Here is a 23,067-nt window from a genome sequence, read left to right as displayed (position 1 = left end):
GGCTATCTTGGTAGCCTCGAAATTAAACCCGCTGGACCGTATATGTTTTATTACGGTTCTGGATGGGTTTATTCGCCATTTCTTTTTGTAAAAGTTTTTCTCGTGTTTTACTCTGCGCAATACACCAGATTTGATTCCTTTGTTCACTGTCTTGTCGCAGGCTTCTACGCAGAAGCCCTCCTTAAGCACCTGTATGTCTGGGGGGGACAGGATATGAGGGAGGGGTTTAGAACTCCCTGCACAGGATCTCCTTGGAGACCCATGTTGCACTCCGAAATGATTGGCTGTGGTGACTGCCCCGGCTGGACAGCCACCCTGCTGTGTGATTGACAGCCAGGTGGTGTGAATGGGGGAAAACTGCACAAAAAGCAGGTCTCTGGGTCTGGAACGGTAGAGTCACCACTGGAACGAAAGAGCCGACGAGGAGCTGGTGGAAGAGGACCCCTACCACGACTGAACCGCCCGTTGAAGCCCTGCTGCAGGTCTGAATCCTCGAACTCCTACGACAGAGAAGATCCTCCAGGAATCTTCTTCCCCTGAGCTGGTGGGACCAACCAGTTCACCCAAACTGCAAGCCAGGACTCCCTCCTCTGGTCGAATTCGCTGTACAGAGCTACAGCGGGTCAGATAGCCAGGAAGGTCGAACCCTGCTTGGGTTTGAAGGAGCACACATTTTATTTGTTGCTTTGCTCTGCTGCTGGTTTCTTCCCTGGGCAGTGCAGGACCCTCCAGTCTTCCTACTTTGTGTCAGTCTACAGTCGCTTCAGGAACCGTGTCGCTGCAGGAACTACCAGGAACGTCTGCCTCAGCTACAACTTCTTCTCCATTTAAGGTACTGTTCAACATCCGGTTGTTCGTTTTGTTCAGCTGCGGCAAAAGTGTGTGAAACCTTTCTCCAATCCGAGGGCTTGTCCTTCTCTTCTCTTTGAACTAACTTTTCTGCCGACCAACTTTGTCCAGAATTCTTGGTAAAGACTTAACCGCGAACTCCACTGAACCGTGTGATCTTCAGCAAAAGACTTTTGGTCTATTGACTTTGGCCCTAAGCCTATTTGATTTGACCCGATCACTGGAGTTCCTCTTTCTAGATTGCCCTGCTTACTTACCTGTTGGTGCAGCTCATTTTCTGCCTAACTTTCTCTTTCCCTCCCTTTTTAATTAACAGAGTGCCATTTTGCTCCCACTTCATTTTGTGATCTTAACTTGTCTGGAAACTATTGGGAGTGGTGTGGTGTATTAAGAGTGTGATTCTTTGAACTGCTTTACTTTAGTGAAATGTTATACAACTGAAGAGTAAATAAATGTATATTATTTTACTTTGAATCCTTGAGTCAGTGTTTATTTGAATCATAGTAACTGCTGTCCTTTGTGTAACTATTTGATACTGCTCACTTGCTCTTGAGATAAGTCTGGCTGCTCAGCCATTTCTACCACTTTACTGTGTAGTACAGGCTTGTACCAAAGGTGAATTTGTGCTGCCACTTGTAGTCCTAATTGTGAGTAGTGTTCTCAAAGGGTACTGCATATAATTCTGCCTAACACTGGTGTACAGCGGTGAGGATCAAGTATAGTGATTACACTTAGAGTGCTGCTATTACCTTGGATCAACTAACCACAAGGCTAACATGACTAAAAAGCAATATTAATCATGTCTGATATGGAAAGCTACAGTCAGGAGACCCTCCTTAGTTACACTGTGGATTACTTAAAAAAATCTGTGTAGAGATAGGAATCTCTCTGCCAAAGGCAAAAAGTCTGAATTGATTGAAAAGTTGTTAAATAACCAAAATCTGGGAAGTGGGTCTGAAATACCTGACTCTCCAGCAACTGTGGAAAGTATTGAGGATGATAATGTGTCTATTAATGATGAGTTGGAAGAGGGAGATGTGTCTCCTAATGTAGGCCACCCTGGCTCCTTGCCTGCTCAGCAACCTCAACCCTTGTCCACTGGGACCCCCATAGGCCCTACACTCAGTCCTGAATTCATTGTTCTAGAGAAAATGAGGCTTGATTTGGAATTCAAATGTTTAAATGCTCAAACTGAACAAAAGCATCAAGAACTTAAACTCAGAGAAATGGAGTTGAATCATGAACTAGAAATCAAAAGATTGTCTCTTGAAAATGCTTCTCTCCCAGAGTCCTCTAGGTCTTCCAGTCCTAAAAGACCCCGTATGCCAAAAGAAATTGTGGGTATGCATGAGGTTAAGCTTGATATTTTGGATTGGTTGGCAATGTTTGAACATAACTGTGGTATTCAAGGGGCCTCATTACATGGATGGCGCCATGGTTCATGCCGGTAAAATACCGGCACTGCCTTGGCGGAAACGGGAATTACCGCCCCATTCCAAGGTTGGCGGGGTGGTAATTCCCCCTTCCACCATTGCCCTTCGCCATTCCCATTTTTGCCCCATAGGGCATAATGGGAATGGGGAAGGCGCTAATTACGGTACCGCAAATTGCGGTACCGTAATTAGCTCCCTGGGTCCCTTTGCGGGTTGGTTTTTAACACCTGCAAAAAGCAGGCGTTAAATCCCCCAACCCGCAAAGGGACCTCGTAGTAAGGCGGTAAGGATTTACCGGTACCGGTATTTTACCGGTACCAGTAAATCCTTACCGCCATCCGTGTAATGAGGCCCAAGGTCTTTCAGGGAATCAATTGCTTCCCTGGCTCTTCTCTAGGCTACCCCCTGTTGCATCTGACGTTATGATAGAGTTGGGGGAGGTGGATAGAATGGACTTTGAGTGTGTGAAGCTAGCTTTAATTGCTAGATTTGGGAAGACCTCTTCCCAGTACCTTAAGAGGTTTAGGACCCTCAAAAAGCATGATGGTACCCCTTGGGCTACCTGGGTATGTGAATGTTTGAAAAACTTAGATGGTTGGGTTAAGGGTTACAGAGTAAACACTTATGAAGGTATGAGAAATCTTATGTTGGAGTCAATTTATGATGCCTGCTCTCCTGAGCTCAGACAACACTTGGCTGATTCTAAGGAGATAGATCCAAAGAAGTTAGCTAAGGCTGTTGACTTGTGGGATTGCCAACAGGGCTACTCACAAGGATACTGGGGCTACTCGAAAGAAGGATGAGGGAAGGCAGCCAAATAAAGATAACAAGGAGAATTCTAATACCTCCAATCCAAAAGAGTGGCGCAAACAGCAACATAAGGGTAAACCACAAGGGAAACCAAATCAGGCTAGTGCACCATCTGGACCCAAACCAGATGGAGGTCAGAAAAAAACCCCATTCATCAAGACATTTGGGAAATGTTATGTTTCTGGGTCAACTGACCCTGTGAAAGGGGGTCCCAGATGTAAGGACAAACCTTCAGGGGTCCACACTGTTCCCTTAGCCTTCTCTCCAGAGGAAAAAGTACCTATGGCAAGTGGAAACTTTCAGCTACTGGCTAATGAACCCATGAGAGTCTCAGCTAGTGTTTCTTTAGTGTCCCTGGGCTTGTGGGAAAACAGAATTAATTTAGATGTCCATAATTCCATCCCAGATAATACTAAAGAGAATTATAAAGATATCGTTCTTGTGAATGGACAGGAGACCCCTGCCATTAGAGACATTGGAGCCAGCATAACTGTGGTGGATGAATAATTTTTCAAGGTGGAGGATGTTGCTAAGGCACCCAAATGCCTCACTAAGTTAGCTGGAGGCCCTGTGCAAATGCTTCCCCAGTTACCAGCTCTCATCCAGTGTAATGATATGACTGTCAAAATACCTGTTAGTGTGCCGAGTGAAGTGCCTGGGAGAGTCCTGTTGGGTAATGTAGTGATACACAAAATTGCAACCTTGCCAATCAGGGCTTTAGATGACAGCATTAGCCGCTGAAAGCCATTAGTGTATTCAAAGTATGTGCTAAAAATGCTGACAGTAGTCTGTTGTAGCACTTCCATTATGCAGTAGTGAGCTACAAGGAATATGCAGGCCTAGTATGAGTGATAGGTCACATTATTCATTGTTGATAGACAGGCAGGGAGAGGGCCCTAGCTCTGTAGCTAATAGGTATTTTTGGAGTGTTTGGAACATTATGGAACCTATATAGCGCTTAGATAGCCAGTCTTAAGCGCTATAAACACTAAGCTATGAGTGCATGCCTTTTAGAGCTTGCAGATGGGGTTAATACATCCCTGCTTCCCTTAGAATATTCTGCCTCACTAACGGTAGCCCTGCATGGCCCCAAGCTAATCTTCCTTTTCTCTGGGAAGGCACTGATAAGACATTCCTCAGCTTTCGCGCAGATGGGCCAGGGAGGGGCTCAGAAGGAGCAGTGGAAATTAACAGAGTTGGGTTTTTTCCATGAGCCAGCCTATATTTTGCACAGGGAACGTTCTGGAACTGTGCGTCACGGACGGGCAGCACGAGATTATAAAATACACATGCTCACATGACTCGGGTGGGAGATCGTCCTGTGGACTTGGTTCGAGCAGATCAAGTGCCCGGAATTGGAGCTCTGACGGCACTCCTTCAGCTCTGTCCTCTGAGCGGGGCTTGACAGCTAGCTTGTGAGGGCCAAGGTCTCCTAGTGCTGATTAAAGGGGCGTAAGACTGTGTTTCTCTATATTTCTCTATGTTTATCTAAGTTCCATGTTTCTCTATATTTTGCATTTCTCTAAGTTTTATGCTTTGTAATCATCTCTAACTTGAATCCCAAATGTATATGAAATTCACTGCTTAGAATAAAATACTAAAACTTATTGAAGGTGTCATTTGTCACTAGCATGAGATCACTGCTCAGCACAATAGAACCTGTATTTTGGGCTGAATTGGGTATTTTTTGCTCTTAAAGGGCTGGCCCCGAGGAAGATTTTGCCCATATCAAGACATTTGGTGGCAGCTTTGTGGGATTTGTGAAGAGCAGTGCCTTGCTGTGAAATGACAAATTGTGTGAGAGAACACAGTGTAGAGTGAAGAGCAGGCTGTCGCATTTCCTTGGTGGTCTCACTGCAGCTCTGAGACTTCAAAAGGCAGCAATGTTGTGTCGGCTTGCCGTGGCCGATAGCTTGTGTGGTTAAGACTCCCTTCAGTAAATCAGTCGTGACTGACTTGTTGCTTGGGAATGGAGCCAAGGGAGTACAAGGCGATAAACAAGCGGTAAATGGCTTTGTTTAAAGCGCTCCGATGAATGGCCAAGAAAGATGTATGTTCAATTAGGAAAGAAGTTTATCATGCGGTTTCCCCAGTTTAAAGTTGTAATTTGAAATGCAAAGTGAGACGGAGTTCTCAACTCTATTCTGTCATGAGGGCAGGGAAAAATAATTGCAAGGATTTGACATGCAAATTGTGAACAGTAATTTAACCATTGACTCAGCCCCAGTGTGCTAGCGAGTGGGGGGCTGTAATGTTTGGAGGCGAAGGTTCGCTTTTTTAATGTATGCTTTTGAAGTGTTGACATTCCTGAAAAATAACGTGGGGAATGAGCCGTGCTTAGAAGAAAGAGTAACATCTGTGCTGAGAGCCTAAAGGGTTTGTTTTTTCTTTTGGCAACTGTAAATTCCATGTGCTAGTGGTGGCGAATTCTGTTTAAAGGAAACACACTAAAATGGTTATATTGCATTTTAAGCTGTGCCATGCTTATAATGGGTGAGAGACTCACTTAAAAAAGGAAAGTGAGTGAATGTTATTTGGATTTTCGATTTTTGTGTATTGATTTGAAATTGCAGAATCAGTTTGCAATGGTTTGGGGGGAAAGACAATTTATATTTTTCTAAATTGTCTCTAAATTGCCCCTGGAGTATTTTTGACTGTTCCCACGCTATGCCATGGACTTGTACTGTTGCCTTATAACTGATGCATGTTTGGAAATAGTGACCTGTTGACTGTGATACATGGTGAAAAATGTTGTTGACACATTTAACAGCCCACAAGCAATATAGAGTGTGGGTTGTTCTTGCAGGAAAACCGTGCAGGGAGCTGCACTAAACATGGCATTTTTATTTTTAAATGCACTGACATAAGTGGTTATATTCTGGCAATGGTACAACAGAATGAAAAATCTGTGTGTGATAAGATAGCACAAAGATTTAGTAGGTTGTGGGTTCTCTTGAAAAAAATCGCACATTGCATTGGATTGAGCTTGTGAAGCCAAGGTTACGAGGAAGAAGAAGAAGAAAAAAAAAACGTATGCTTTTAAATGAGACATTAATCAGTTTAAAACAGGCAAAAAGACGCTTTGACATTTTGCAAAATTACATGGAGTAGAATCTGATGACAAGAAAAGTGCCTCTTTTGAAAATAAGAGTCTTGCTGTGTGTGCAGAGCTTGTGCCTTGAAGCTGTCTTGGGCGAGGTGCGCGAAAGGAAGGCAGACAAAAGCAGAATACTGCACTTCTGTTTAGTGAAATGATGCTTCAGATATGGGAGCTTTTCTGAGTTGCTGGACAAGAGCAGTGCAAGAAAGAGTTAATCTGGATGAACTGTCTGAAACGAGTGCCTTTCCATTGAAGCCGCCACAGTGTAAGAGTTATAGGCAAAGAGATAAGCTTGCTGCGTGCTCATGGCGCTGCCAGGTGCACACGAAAGATAAACAATGACATTCCTGCATTCCTTCCCCTGTGAAAGACCGTCAGTGAGCAGAAAACTGAGGAAGGGGGTGCAAAGGCAGAAAAGAGACTTTCTAAGGGGATGCAATAACAGAACTGATCAGAAGTAAAGAATTTGCCCAGTAACACTGAAAGGAAAACAAAGGCTGCATGCAGGATGGCAGACGGGCACATCACATCTGAACATTTGGGGAACCTGTGCATCTGTGAATGGGCTAAGAAAAGACAGCTGCCCATTCCAACAGACATTACTGTGCAAACCGCATTCCCATGAACCATGTGATGTGACGTGAAGTGAAACGCTATTGCTGTGCAAGCTGCATTCCAGTGCTCCACGTGATGTGAACTGAAGTAAAGCGCTGTGCACTGGAGAAGAAACCTCTAGGCGCTTTGAGAAGAGAAAATACACATCTGGCAAACTGCAAGCTACATTGCCAGGCGCTTGAGTAACTGACAAAGATATTATGGCATTCCAGATGGAAGCAAAACTGACAAAAAGCGCTTAGCCGTTTTGCAAGAGACAACATGCAGAGCAGGGCTTTGGAGTACAACATGAACACTGCACATTAGCCATGATCCAGAAGCCTCACGGCTTAGTGCAAGAATGAATGATTTGTTGAAGCAACAAAAGAAACTGACTTGGACTATCGCGCTCAAATGGGTGGTCCAAGAACTTAGCAAACACCCTTTAAGAAAATGACAAGTGAAAAACCAGAGGCTTGAAAGACACTAGCTGTATGGAGAAAAATAAACAAAGCTGCTTGTACAACTGCAGGCGGTATTGGACTGAAAGACTTTACCTTTGAAAAATGGAGTGATGCCAGCAGGGCAAACTAAATCAAGATCATGAGACACTGGAAGCAAGTTGGCGCCTGGCATTCGTGATCGCTTTGGTGAAAAAGAAAAGCATTGTGCGACCTGGGTACTTATTATATGGCTTTTGTAAAAGCACAGATCAGTCTGAGGTACCATTGACCAACTATGATCGCATTGCACAAATGAGTTTGTGATTAGGCAGTTACACCCCGTATGGTTGAGTGTAAATAAGCCCCCAGAAACATGCAGAAGGGTGATAAATAATTGCAGTAGCAATGACAAAGTGTGTAGTTACCTGGTGAGACTTCTGAAGATGGGGGTGGTGTTCAGGGAAGGGGTGGATAACGCTGATATTGATGAATAATGACATTGAAGTTTTGATGAAATCCTAACATTTCTGTTTGTATTTTGCCTAGGCAAAAAAGCAAGACAATAGCGTGCCCTTATTGGCGTAAATGTGTGCAGTTTGTGGGTGACACTGATCTCAGAGAATATGCGAGTCAACTTTAAACGTGTCCTGCACCGCACTCAATGCTGCTATTTGTTCTGCAACCTGCGAAAGGTGTCCAACAGAGTAATAACTTTTGCTGAACTGGCACGGTGCAGACTTGGCTAATTATCAAATATTTGATGCTACACATTCAAATGATTCAGTTGCTGGAAATAACTTAATTGACATGTCTTGCCTTTCTTGTTTAAAGGACTATGGACAATGAGTTGTGGACTGTGACATCATGCACCACAAACACATTGAAAAATGGTTTTTAAATGCACTTTTTGAGATGAATCTGAAAAAACGAAATGGTTTTGCTCTTCCAACTGAATTGCTTTAACCAGAGATGTTTTGCTTTTTTTAAAAAAAAAACTTCTACGTTACACGTAGGCAGGAAAATGATTTATGAATTGTTGGGGCAGCAGAATTATGCAAGCAGGAGCGTAATTTATTTTGAGATAAGATGAGTGCGCACATCAAAGTCACCTGTGCGTAGGTTAAGATTCTTAATTGAAGTAATGCTGCCAAGTGTGTGAGCTCTAATTTGAGATGGTAACCTTTGAAACACTGGATACTTTTACAGCCAGCTTAAGGCAGGTAAATGAAACCATGACTGACTTGATGTTTGATTTTATGACACATAGTGTGACACGGTTTTTGTTAAACCAACCAGTTTCATGTTTTTGTGGGGACAGCTGTCTCCAGCACACTAATGCAAAGAGTCACCTTTTTGATTGTAGACATTTGGAATAATTCTTTGGAAAAGCGTTACAAATGAGTATCCACATGGAATTGCTATCGTACTGGCCTGGCACATTGTCGGGCATCTTTTGTCACTGAATGGATATGATTTGTTTAATTTGTTTAATGTGATGTTTTTCTGACCAAGAACTGCAGCGAGTGTTCTCGCCAAGATTTTATGGACTATAACTTGACTAAATGCATTTTACACAATGGTGTGATGAAACAGCCACTGCCGGAGGGTAGTATGGTGTTTGTGGCTAAAACTAATATTGTATATGGTAGATATCCCACTTGAAGAAGGGTATTCTCCAAGTCACAATAGGTAGACACTGTGAACATGTTAGATTTTCCAGTAGTAAGCAACATGTAAATTGTAGGCTGGTAATGCACACCTCCATTATTACAGTGATACACTTAGACATAGATTTATCATGAGGCAATGTTTCCTTAGTACTACCAAGCTGCTACAAATGGAGTCCATTTCTATGGCCCATCACTAGAGTGCGCGTAGCTAGGAAGCTAGATTCATTAATTGCAGGAGCTTTATATGCCTATGACATAGAAACTATGCACAATAAGCTAGCCACTATGGGTTCTGATGCCAGCTCTGCTATAGAACTTCTGGCCTAGTGGGGCCCATTGATGCGCCCAACACTGCTACAAGTATTGGCAACCACTGGAGATGGCAGAATTTTAGGTATGAAGACATTTTTTCTGCCATAGGGCAGGTCAACAAGACTGCTAAATACACACGATGCATTGTATGGCAAACATTGTTAAATCAGCAGGTGTTGGCTTTTTACTGGGTGGGGGCGACCATCCTCCACACACTGGCACGCAGAGCTACAGTTACCAGCATACATATGGATTGAATTGCTTGCTTTTGATTGCATAAATAACACATGCCATGCTTTGATGCAAATTAGTAGAATTGTTTTTATTTAGATAACCTGGTGCCCATGGGTTCACCTTGTTCACGAAATTAGATGGTTTCTGGTTGGGTTCCACATACATGGGGGAAGTGTCTAGTCACACAGCCCATAGTCACGCTTGAATGCCCTGGGATCAGGGGGAGGGTAGGCCCTTAGAGTGGAAGGCTGCCAGGTTTAGAATTGGTAACCATATATAAATGCAATAGTGCATTGTAGATTAGACTACACTGGATTGCCTTGACATTTTAACTGCATGCTGCTTTTTAACTGACAATCAGTTATACAATAATTATTTAGGTATTGTTGTGTAGGCCAGGTTTTGGTTAGAGTAAATGTCCATGTTCACTTTGTGTAGGTATTTTTGTGTAGGCCAGGTTTTGGCAAGGGTATATGTCACTGTTCACTTTGTGTACATTTTTGTTTAGGTAGTGTTTTTTACTAACCTTGCATGCCACGCTAACTAACCGCTAGAAGGTAGTTTGCTTAAACCTCTTGCAAAGCCCCAAGGTCTTTATCACTGCACTAAATACTATATTGATGTGTATTAGTCAGCATTTGTCGCACACATGTTGAATAGGGGTGGAATGTAGTGATACACAAAATTGCAACCTTGCCAATCAGGGCTTTAGATGACAGCATTAGCCGCTGAAAGCCATTAGTGTATTCAAAGTATGTGCTAAAAATGCTGACAGTAGTCTGTTGTAGCACTTCCATTATGCAGTAGTGAGCTACAAGGAATATGCAGGCCTAGTATGAGTGATAGGTCACATTATTCATTGTTGATAGACAGGCAGGGAGAGGGCCCTAGCTCTGTAGCTAATAGGTATTTTTGGAGTGTTTGGAACATTATGGCACCTATATAGCGCTTAGATAGCCAGTCTTAAGCGCTATAAACACTAAGCTATGAGTGCATGCCTTTTAGAGCTTGCAGATGGGGTTAATACATCCCTGCTTCCCTTAGAATATTCTGCCTCACTAACGGTAGCCCTGCATGGCCCCAAGCTAATCTTCCTTTTCTCTGGGAAGGCACTGATAAGACATTCCTCAGCTTTCGCGCAGATGGGCCAGGGAGGGGCTCAGAAGGAGCAGTGGAAATTAACAGAGTTGGGTTTTTTCCATGAGCCAGCCTATATTTTGCACAGGGAACGTTCTGGAACTGTGCGTCACGGACGGGCAGCACGAGATTATAAAATACACATGCTCACATGACTCGGGTGGGAGATCGTCCTGTGGACTTAGTTCGAGCAGATCAAGTGCCCGGAATTGGAGCTCTGACGGCACTCCTTCAGCTCTGTCCTCTGAGCGGGGCTTGACAGCTAGCTTGTGAGGGCCAAGGTCTCCTAGTGCTGATTAAAGGGGCGTAAGACTGTGTTTCTCTATATTTCTCTATGTTTATCTAAGTTCCATGTTTCTCTATATTTTGCATTTCTCTAAGTTTTATGCTTTGTAATCATCTCTAACTTGAATCCCAAATGTATATGAAATTCACTGCTTAGAATAAAATACTAAAACTTATTGAAGGTGTCATTTGTCACTAGCATGAGATCACTGCTCAGCACAATAGAACCTCTATTTTGGGCTGAATTGGGTATTTTTTGCTCTTAAAGGGCTGGCCCCGAGGAAGATTTTGCCCATATCAAGACATTTGGTGGCAGCTTTGTGGGATTTGTGAAGAGCAGTGCCTTGCTGTGAAATGACAAATTGTGTGAGAGAACACAGTGTAGAGTGAAGAGCAGGCTGTCGCATTTCCTTGGTGGTCTCACTGCAGCTCTGAGACTTCAAAAGGCAGCAATGTTGTGTCGGCTTGCCGTGGCCGATAGCTTGTGTGGTTAAGACTCCCTTCAGTAAATCAGTCGTGACTGACTTATTGCTTGGGAATGGAGCCAAGGGAGTACAAGGCGATAAACAAGCGGGAAATGGCTTTGTTTAAAGCGCTCCGATGAATGGCCAAGAAAGATGTATGTTCAATTAGGAAAGAAGTTTATCATGCGGTTTCCCCAGTTTAAAGTTGTAATTTGAAATGCAAAGTGAGACGGAGTTCTCAACTCTATTCTGTCATGAGGGCAGGGAAAAATAATTGCAAGGATTTGACATGCAAATTGTGAACAGTAATTTAACCATTGACTCAGCCCCAGTGTGCTAGCGAGTGGGGGGCTGTAATGTTCGGAGGCGAAGGTTCGCTTTTTTAATGTATGCTTTTGAAGTGTTGACATTCCTGAAAAATAACGTGGGGAATGAGCCGTGCTTAGAAGAAAGAGTAACATCTGTGCTGAGAGCCTAAAGGGTTTGTTTTTTCTTTTGGCAACTGTAAATTCCATGTGCTAGTGGTGGCGAATTCTGTTTAAAGGAAACACACTAAAATGGTTATATTGCATTTTAAGCTGTGCCATGCTTATAATGGGTGAGAGACTCACTTAAAAAAGGAAAGTGAGTGAATGTTATTTGGATTTTCGATTTTTGTGTATTGATTTGAAATTGCAGAATCAGTTTGCAATGGTTTGGGGGGAAAGACAATTTATATTTTTCTAAATTGTCTCTAAATTGCCCCTGGAGTATTTTTGACTGTTCCCACGCTATGCCATGGACTTGTACTGTTGCCTTATAACTGATGCATGTTTGGAAATAGTGACCTGTTGACTGTGATACATGGTGAAAAATGTTGTTGACACATTTAACAGCCCACAAGCAATATAGAGTGTGGGTTGTTCTTGCAGGAAAACCGTGCAGGGAGCTGCACTAAACATGGCATTTTTATTTTTAAATGCACTGACATAAGTGGTTATATTCTGGCAATGGTACAACAGAATGAAAAATCTGTGTGTGATAAGATAGCACAAAGATTTAGTAGGTTGTGGGTTCTCTTGAAAAAAATCGCACATTGCATTGGATTGAGCTTGTGAAGCCAAGGTTACGAGGAAGAAGAAGAAGAAAAAAAAAACGTATGCTTTTAAATGAGACATTAATCAGTTTAAAACAGGCAAAAAGACGCTTTGACATTTTGCAAAATTACATGGAGTAGAATCTGATGACAAGAAAAGTGCCTCTTTTGAAAATAAGAGTCTTGCTGTGTGTGCAGAGCTTGTGCCTTGAAGCTGTCTTGGGCGAGGTGCGCGAAAGGAAGGCAGACAAAAGCAGAATACTGCACTTCTGTTTAGTGAAATGATGCTTCAGATATGGGAGCTTTTCTGAGTTGCTGGACAAGAGCAGTGCAAGAAAGAGTTAATCTGGATGAACTGTCTGAAACGAGTGCCTTTCCATTGAAGCCGCCACAGTGTAAGAGTTATAGGCAAAGAGATAAGCTTGCTGCGTGCTCATGGCGCTGCCAGGTGCACACGAAAGATAAACAATGACATTCCTGCATTCCTTCCCCTGTGAAAGACCGTCAGTGAGCAGAAAACTGAGGAAGGGGGTGCAAAGGCAGAAAAGAGACTTTCTAAGGGGATGCAATAACAGAACTGATCAGAAGTAAAGAATTTGCCCAGTAACACTGAAAGGAAAACAAAGGCTGCATGCAGGATGGCAGACGGGCACATCACATCTGAACATTTGGGGAACCTGTGCATCTGTGAATGGGCTAAGAAAAGACAGCTGCCCATTCCAACAGACATTACTGTGCAAACCGCATTCCCATGAACCATGTGATGTGACGTGAAGTGAAACGCTATTGCTGTGCAAGCTGCATTCCAGTGCTCCACGTGATGTGAACTGAAGTAAAGCGCTGTGCACTGGAGAAGAAACCTCTAGGCGCTTTGAGAAGAGAAAATACACATCTGGCAAACTGCAAGCTACATTGCCAGGCGCTTGAGTAACTGACAAAGATATTATGGCATTCCAGATGGAAGCAAAACTGACAAAAAGCGCTTAGCCGTTTTGCAAGAGACAACATGCAGAGCAGGGCTTTGGAGTACAACATGAACACTGCACATTAGCCATGATCCAGAAGCCTCACGGCTTAGTGCAAGAATGAATGATTTGTTGAAGCAACAAAAGAAACTGACTTGGACTATCGCGCTCAAATGGGTGGTCCAAGAACTTAGCAAACACCCTTTAAGAAAATGACAAGTGAAAAACCAGAGGCTTGAAAGACACTAGCTGTATGGAGAAAAATAAACAAAGCTGCTTGTACAACTGCAGGCGGTATTGGACTGAAAGACTTTACCTTTGAAAAATGGAGTGATGCCAGCAGGGCAAACTAAATCAAGATCATGAGACACTGGAAGCAAGTTGGCGCCTGGCATTCGTGATCGCTTTGGTGAAAAAGAAAAGCATTGTGCGACCTGGGTACTTATTATATGGCTTTTGTAAAAGCACAGATCAGTCTGAGGTACCATTGACCAACTATGATCGCATTGCACAAATGAGTTTGTGATTAGGCAGTTACACCCCGTATGGTTGAGTGTAAATAAGCCCCCAGAAACATGCAGAAGGGTGATAAATAATTGCAGTAGCAATGACAAAGTGTGTAGTTACCTGGTGAGACTTCTGAAGATGGGGGTGGTGTTCAGGGAAGGGGTGGATAACGCTGATATTGATGAATAATGACATTGAAGTTTTGATGAAATCCTAACATTTCTGTTTGTATTTTGCCTAGGCAAAAAAGCAAGACAATAGCGTGCCCTTATTGGCGTAAATGTGTGCAGTTTGTGGGTGACACTGATCTCAGAGAATATGCGAGTCAACTTTAAACGTGTCCTGCACCGCACTCAATGCTGCTATTTGTTCTGCAACCTGCGAAAGGTGTCCAACAGAGTAATAACTTTTGCTGAACTGGCACGGTGCAGACTTGGCTAATTATCAAATATTTGATGCTACACATTCAAATGATTCAGTTGCTGGAAATAACTTAATTGACATGTCTTGCCTTTCTTGTTTAAAGGACTGTGGACAATGAGTTGTGGACTGTGACATCATGCACCACAAACAGCTGTGTGACACAGCACTTGAATGCTAACACATTGAAAAATGGTTTTTAAATGCACTTTTTGAGATGAATCTGAAAAAACGAAATGGTTTTGCTCTTCCAACTGAATTGCTTTAACCAGAGATGTTTTGCTTTTTTTAAAAAAAAAACTTCTACGTTACACGTAGGCAGGAAAATGATTTATGAATTGTTGGGGCAGCAGAATTATGCAAGCAGGAGCGTAATTTATTTTGAGATAAGATGAGTGCGCACATCAAAGTCACCTGTGCGTAGGTTAAGATTCTTAATTGAAGTAATGCTGCCAAGTGTGTGAGTTCTAATTTGAGATGGTAACCTTTGAAACACTGGATACTTTTACAGCCAGCTTAAGGCAGGTAAATGAAACCATGACTGACTTGATGTTTGATTTTATGACACATAGTGTGACACGGTTTTTGTTAAACCAACCAGTTTCATGTTTTTGTGGGGACAGCTGTCTCCAGCACACTAATGCAAAGAGTCACCTTTTTGATTGTAGACATTTGGAATAATTCTTTGGAAAAGCGTTACAAATGAGTATCCACATGGAATTGCTATCGTACTGGCCTGGCACATTGTCGGGCATCTTTTGTCACTGAATGGATATGATTTGTTTAATTTGTTTAATGTGATGTTTTTCTGACCAAGAACTGCAGCGAGTGTTCTCGCCAAGATTTTATGGACTATAACTTGACTAAATGCATTTTACACAATGGTGTGATGAAACAGCCACTGCCGGAGGGTAGTATGGTGTTTGTGGCTAAAACTAATATTGTATATGGTAGATATCCCACTTGAAGAAGGGTATTCTCCAAGTCACAATAGGTAGACACTGTGAACATGTTAGATTTTCCAGTAGTAAGCAACATGTAAATTGTAGGCTGGTAATGCACACCTCCATTATTACAGTGATACACTTAGACATAGATTTATCATGAGGCAATGTTTCCTTAGTACTACCAAGCTGCTACAAATGGAGTCCATTTCTATGGCCCATCACTAGAGTGCGCGTAGCTAGGAAGCTAGATTCATTAATTGCAGGAGCTTTATATGCCTATGACATAGAAACTATGCACAATAAGCTAGCCACTATGGGTTCTGATGCCAGCTCTGCTATAGAACTTCTGGCCTAGTGGGGCCCATTGATGCGCCCAACACTGCTACAAGTATTGGCAACCACTGGAGATGGCAGAATTTTAGGTATGAAGACATTTTTTCTGCCATAGGGCAGGTCAACAAGACTGCTAAATACACACGATGCATTGTATGGCAAACATTGTTAAATCAGCAGGTGTTGGCTTTTTACTGGGTGGGGGCGACCATCCTCCACACACTGGCACGCAGAGCTACAGTTACCAGCATACATATGGATTGAATTGCTTGCTTTTGATTGCATAAATAACACATGCCATGCTTTGATGCAAATTAGTAGAATTGTTTTTATTTAGATAACCTGGTGCCCATGGGTTCACCTTGTTCACGAAATTAGATGGTTTCTGGTTGGGTTCCACATACATGGGGGAAGTGTCTAGTCACACAGCCCATAGTCACGCTTGAATGCCCTGGGATCAGGGGGAGGGTAGGCCCTTAGAGTGGAAGGCTGCCAGGTTTAGAATTGGTAACCATATATAAATGCAATAGTGCATTGTAGATTAGACTACACTGGATTGCCTTGACATTTTAACTGCATGCTGCTTTTTAACTGACAATCAGTTATACAATAATTATTTAGGTATTGTTGTGTAGGCCAGGTTTTGGTTAGAGTAAATGTCCATGTTCACTTTGTGTAGGTATTTTTGTGTAGGCCAGGTTTTGGCAAGGGTATATGTCACTGTTCACTTTGTGTACATTTTTGTTTAGGTAGTGTTTTTTACTAACCTTGCATGCCACGCTAACTAACCGCTAGAAGGTAGTTTGCTTAAACCTCTTGCAAAGCCCCAAGGTCTTTATCACTGCACTAAATACTATATTGATGTGTATTAGTCAGCATTTGTCGCACACATGTTGAATAGGGGTGGAATGTAGTGATACACAAAATTGCAACCTTGCCAATCAGGGCTTTAGATGACAGCATTAGCCGCTGAAAGCCATTAGTGTATTCAAAGTATGTGCTAAAAATGCTGACAGTAGTCTGTTGTAGCACTTCCATTATGCAGTAGTGAGCTACAAGGAATATGCAGGCCTAGTATGAGTGATAGGTCACATTATTCATTGTTGATAGACAGGCAGGGAGTGGGCCCTAGCTCTGTAGCTAATAGGTATTTTTGGAGTGTTTGGAACATTATGGCACCTATATAGCGCTTAGATAGCCAGTCTTAAGCGCTATAAACACTAAGCTATGAGTGCATGCCTTTTAGAGCTTGCAGATGGGGTTAATACATCCCTGCTTCCCTTAGAATATTCTGCCTCACTAACGGTAGCCCTGCATGGCCCCAAGCTAATCTTCCTTTTCTCTGGGAAGGCACTGATAAGACATTCCTCAGCTTTCGCGCAGATGGGCCAGGGAGGGGCTCAGAAGGAGCAGTGGAAATTAACAGAGTTGGGTTTTTTCCATGAGCCAGCCTATATTTTGCACAGGGAACGTTCTGGAACTGTGCGTCACGGACGGGCAGCACGAGATTATAAAATACACATGCTCACATGACTCGGGTGGGAGATCGTCCTGTGGACTTGGTTCGAGCAGATCAAGTGCCCGGAATTGGTGCTCTGATGGCACTCCTTCAGCTCTGTCCTCTGAGCGGGGCTTGACAGCTAGCTTGTGAGGGCCAAGGTCTCCTAGTGCTGATTAAAGGGGCGTAAGACTGTGTTTCTCTATATTTCTCTATGTTTATCTAAGTTCCATGTTTCTCTATATTTTGCATTTCTCTAAGTTTTATGCTTTGTAATCATCTCTAACTTGAATCCCAAATGTATATGAAATTCACTGCTTAGAATAAAATACTAAAACTTATTGAAGGTGTCATTTGTCACTAGCATGAGATCACTGCTCAGCACAATAGAACCTGTATTTTGGGCTGAATTGGGTATTTTTTGCTCTTAAAGGGCTGGCCCCGAGGAAGATTTTGCCCATATCAAGACATTTGGTGGCAGCTTTGTGGGATTTGTGAAGAGCAGTGCCTTGCTGTGAAATGACAAATTGTGTGAGAGAACACAGTGTAGAGTGAAGAGCAGGCTGTCGCATTTCCTTGGTGGTCTCACTGCAGCTCTGAGACTTCAAAAGGCAGCAATGTTGTGTCGGCTTGCCGTGGCCGATAGCTTGTGTGGTTAAGACTCCCTTCAGTAAATCAGTCGTGACTGACTTATTGCTTGGGAATGGAGCCAAGGGAGTACAAGGCGATAAACAAGCGGGAAATGGCTTTGTTTAAAGCGCTCCGATGAATGGCCAAGAAAGATGTATGTTCAATTAGGAAAGAAGTTTATCATGCGGTTTCCCCAGTTTAAAGTTGTAATTTGAAATGCAAAGTGAGACGGAGTTCTCAACTCTATTCTGTCATGAGGGCAGGGAAAAATAATTGCAAGGATTTGACATGCAAATTGTGAACAGTAATTTAACCATTGACTCAGCCCCAGTGTGCTAGTGAGTGGGGGGCTGTAATGTTCGGAGGCGAAGGTTCGCTTTTTTAATGTATGCTTTTGAAGTGTTGACATTCCTGAAAAATAACGTGGGGAATGAGCCGTGCTTAGAAGAAAGAGTAACATCTGTGCTGAGAGCCTAAAGGGTTTGTTTTTTCTTTTGGCAACTGTAAATTCCATGTGCTAGTGGTGGCGAATTCTGTTTAAAGGAAACACACTAAAATGGTTATATTGCATTTTAAGCTGTGCCATGCTTATAATGGGTGAGAGACTCACTTAAAAAAGGAAAGTGAGTGAATGTTATTTGGATTTTCGATTTTTGTGTATTGATTTGAAATTGCAGAATCAGTTTGCAATGGTTTGGGGGGAAAGACAATTTATATTTTTCTAAATTGTCTCTAAATTGCCCCTGGAGTATTTTTGACTGTTCCCACGCTATGCCATGGACTTGTACTGTTGCCTTATAACTGATGCATGTTTGGAAATAGTGACCTGTTGACTGTGATACATGGTGAAAAATGTTGTTGACACATTTAACAGCCCACAAGCAATATAGAGTGTGGGTTGTTCTTGCAGGAAAACCGTGCAGGGAGCTGCACTAAACATGGCATTTTTATTTTTAAATGCACTGACATAAGTGGTTATATTCTGGCAATGGTACAACAGAATGAAAAATCTGTGTGTGATAAGATAGCACAAAGATTTAGTAGGTTGTGGGTTCTCTTGAAAAAAATCGCACATTGCTTTGGATTGAGCTTGTGAAGCCAAGGTTACGAGGAAGAAGAAGAAGAAAAAAAAACGTATGCTTTTAAATGAGACATTAATCAGTTTAAAACAGGCAAAAAGACGCTTTGACATTTTGCAAAATTACATGGAGTAGAATCTGATGACAAGAAAAGTGCCTCTTTTGAAAATAAGAGTCTTGCTGTGTGTGCAGAGCTTGTGCCTTGAAGCTGTCTTGGGCGAGGTGCGCGAAAGGAAGGCAGACAAAAGCAGAATACTGCACTTCTGTTTAGTGAAATGATGCTTCAGATATGGGAGCTTTTCTGAGTTGCTGGACAAGAGCAGTGCAAGAAAGAGTTAATCTGGATGAACTGTCTGAAACGAGTGCCTTTCCATTGAAGCCGCCACAGTGTAAGAGTTATAGGCAAAGAGATAAGCTTGCTGCGTGCTCATGGCGCTGCCAGGTGCACACGAAAGATAAACAATGACATTCCTGCATTCCTTCCCCTGTGAAAGACCGTCAGTGAGCAGAAAACTGAGGAAGGGGGTGCAAAGGCAGAAAAGAGACTTTCTAAGGGGATGCAATAACAGAACTGATCAGAAGTAAAGAATTTGCCCAGTAACACTGAAAGGAAAACAAAGGCTGCATGCAGGATGGCAGACGGGCACATCACATCTGAACATTTGGGGAACCTGTGCATCTGTGAATGGGCTAAGAAAAGACAGCTGCCCATTCCAACAGACATTACTGTGCAAACCGCATTCCCATGAACCATGTGATGTGACGTGAAGTGAAACGCTATTGCTGTGCAAGCTGCATTCCAGTGCTCCACGTGATGTGAACTGAAGTAAAGCGCTGTGCACTGGAGAAGAAACCTCTAGGTGCTTTGAGAAGAGAAAATACACATCTGGCAAACTGCAAGCTACATTGCCAGGCGCTTGAGTAACTGACAAAGATATTATGGCATTCCAGATGGAAGCAAAACTGACAAAATGCGCTTAGCCGTTTTGCAAGAGACAACATGCAGAGCAGGGCTTTGGAGTACAACATGAACACTGCACATTAGCCATGATCCAGAAGCCTCAAGGCTTAGTGCAAGAATGAATGATTTGTTGAAGCAACAAAAGAAACTGACTTGGACTATCGCGCTCAAATGGGTGGTCCAAGAACTTAGCAAACACCCTTTAAGAAAATGACAAGTGAAAAACCAGAGGCTTGAAAGACACTAGCTGTATGGAGAAAAATAAACAAAGCTGCTTGTACAACTGCAGGCGGTATTGGACTGAAAGACTTTACCTTTGAAAAATGGAGTGATGCCAGCAGGGCAAACTAAATCAAGATCATGAGACACTGGAAGCAAGTTGGCGCCTGGCATTCGTGATCGCTTTGGTGAAAAAGAAAAGCATTGTGCGACCTGGGTACTTATTATATGGCTTTTGTAAAAGCACAGATCAGTCTGAGGTACCTTTGACCAACTATGATCGCATTGCACAAATGAGTTTGTGATTAGGCAGTTACACCCCGTATGGTTGAGTGTAAATAAGCCCCCAGAAACATGCAGAAGGGTGATAAATAATTGCAGTAGCAATGACAAAGTGTGTAGTTACCTGGTGAGACTTCTGAAGATGGGGGTGGTGTTCAGGGAAGGGGTGGATAACGCTGATATTGATGAATAATGACATTGAAGTTTTGATGAAATCCTAACATTTCTGTTTGTATTTTGCCTAGGCAAAAAAGCAAGACAATAGCGTGCCCTTATTGGCGTAAATGTGTGCAGTTTGTGGGTGACACTGATCTCAGAGAATATGCGAGTCAACTTTAAACGTGTCCTGCACCGCACTCAATGCTGCTATTTGTTCTGCAACCTGCGAAAGGTGTCCAACAGAGTAATGACTTTTGCTGAACTGGCACGGTGCAGACTTGGCTAATTATCAAATATTTGATGCTACACATTCAAATGATTCAGTTGCTGGAAATAACTTAATTGACATGTCTTGCCTTTCTTGTTTAAAGGACTGTGGACAATGAGTTGTGGACTGTGACATCATGCACCACAAACACATTGAAAAATGGTTTTTAAATGCACTTTTTGAGATGAATCTGAAAAAACGAAATGGTTTTGCTCTTCCAACTGAATTGCTTTAACCAGAGATGTTTTGCTTTTTAAAAAAAAAAAACTTCTACGTTACACGTAGGCAGGAAAATGATTTATGAATTGTTGGGGCAGCAGAATTATGCAAGCAGGAGCGTAATTTATTTTGAGATAAGATGAGTGCGCACATCAAAGTCACCTGTGCGTAGGTTAAGATTCTTAATTGAAGTAATGCTGCCAAGTGTGTGAGCTCTAATTTGAGATGGTAACCTTTGAAACACTGGATACTTTTACAGCCAGCTTAAGGCAGGTAAATGAAACCATGACTGACTGATGTTTGATTTTATGACACATAGTGTGACACGGTTTTTGTTAAACCAACCAGTTTCATGTTTTTGTGGGGACAGCTGTCTCCAGCACACTAATGCAAAGAGTCACCTTTTTGATTGTAGACATTTGGAATAATTCTTTGGAAAAGCGTTACAAATGAGTATCCACATGGAATTGCTATCGTACTGGCCTGGCACATTGTCGGGCATCTTTTGTCACTGAATGGATATGATTTGTTTAATTTGTTTAATGTGATGTTTTTCTGACCAAGAACTGCAGCAAGTGTTCTCGCCAAGATTTTATGGACTATAACTTGACTAAATGCATTTTACCCAATGGTGCGATGAAACAGCCACTGCCGGAGGGTAGTATGGTGTTTGTGGCTAAAACTAATATTGTATATGGTAGATATCCCACTTGAAGAAGGGTATTCTCCAAGTCACAATAGGTAGACACTGTGAACATGTTAGATTTTCCAGTAGTAAGCAACATGTAAATTGTAGGCTGGTAATGCACACCTCCATTATTACAGTGATACACTTAGACATAGATTTATCATGAGGCAATGTTTCCTTAGTACTACCAAGCTGCTACAAATGGAGTCCATTTCTATGGCCCATCACTAGAGTGCGCGTAGCTAGGAAGCTAGATTCATTAATTGCAGGAGCTTTATATGCCTATGACATAGAAACTATGCACAATAAACTAGCCACTATGGGTTCTGATGCCAGCTCTGCTATAGAACTTCTGGCCTAGTGGGGCCCATTGATGCGCCCAACACTGCTACAAGTATTGGCAACCACTGGAGATGGCAGAATTTTAGGTATGAAGACATTTTTTCTGCCATAGGGCAGGTCAACAAGACTGCTAAATACACACGATGCATTGTATGGCAAACATTGTTAAATCAGCAGGTGTTGGCTTTTTACTGGGTGGGGGCGACCATCCTCCACACACTGGCACGCAGAGCTACAGTTACCAGCATACATATGGATTGAATTGCTTGCTTTTGATTGCATAAATAACACATGCCATGCTTTGATGCAAATTAGTAGAATTGTTTTTATTTAGATAACCTGGTGCCCATGGGTTCACCTTGTTCACGAAATTAGATGGTTTCTGGTTGGGTTCCACATACATGGGGGAAGTGTCTAGTCACACAGCCCATAGTCACGCTTGAATGCCCTGGGATCAGGGGGAGGGTAGGCCCTTAGAGTGGAAGGCTGCCAGGTTTAGAATTGGTAACCATATATAAATGCAATAGTGCATTGTAGATTAGACTACACTGGATTGCCTTGACATTTTAACTGCATGCTGCTTTTTAACTGACAATCAGTTATACAATAATTATTTAGGTATTGTTGTGTAGGCCAGGTTTTGGTTAGAGTAAATGTCCATGTTCACTTTGTGTAGGTATTTTTGTGTAGGCCAGGTTTTGGCAAGGGTATATGTCACTGTTCACTTTGTGTACATTTTTGTTTAGGTAGTGTTTTTTACTAACCTTGCATGCCACGCTAACTAACCGCTAGAAGGTAGTTTGCTTAAACCTCTTGCAAAGCCCCAAGGTCTTTATCACTGCACTAAATACTATATTGATGTGTATTAGTCAGCATTTGTCGCACACATGTTGAATAGGGGTGGAATGTAGTGATACACAAAATTGCAACCTTGCCAATCAGGGCTTTAGATGACAGCATTAGCCGCTGAAAGCCATTAGTGTATTCAAAGTATGTGCTAAAAATGCTGACAGTAGTCTGTTGTAGCACTTCCATTATGCAGTAGTGAGCTACAAGGAATATGCAGGCCTAGTATGAGTGATAGGTCACATTATGCATTGTTGATAGACAGGCAGGGAGAGGGCCCTAGCTCTGTAGCTAATAG

This window comes from Ambystoma mexicanum, chromosome 11 (genome assembly GCF_040938575.1).
Source record: "Ambystoma mexicanum isolate Mex_15411 chromosome 11, UKY_AmexF1_1, whole genome shotgun sequence".
NCBI lineage: Eukaryota > Metazoa > Chordata > Amphibia > Caudata > Ambystomatidae > Ambystoma > Ambystoma mexicanum.
This window is presented reverse-complemented; position numbering follows the sequence as displayed.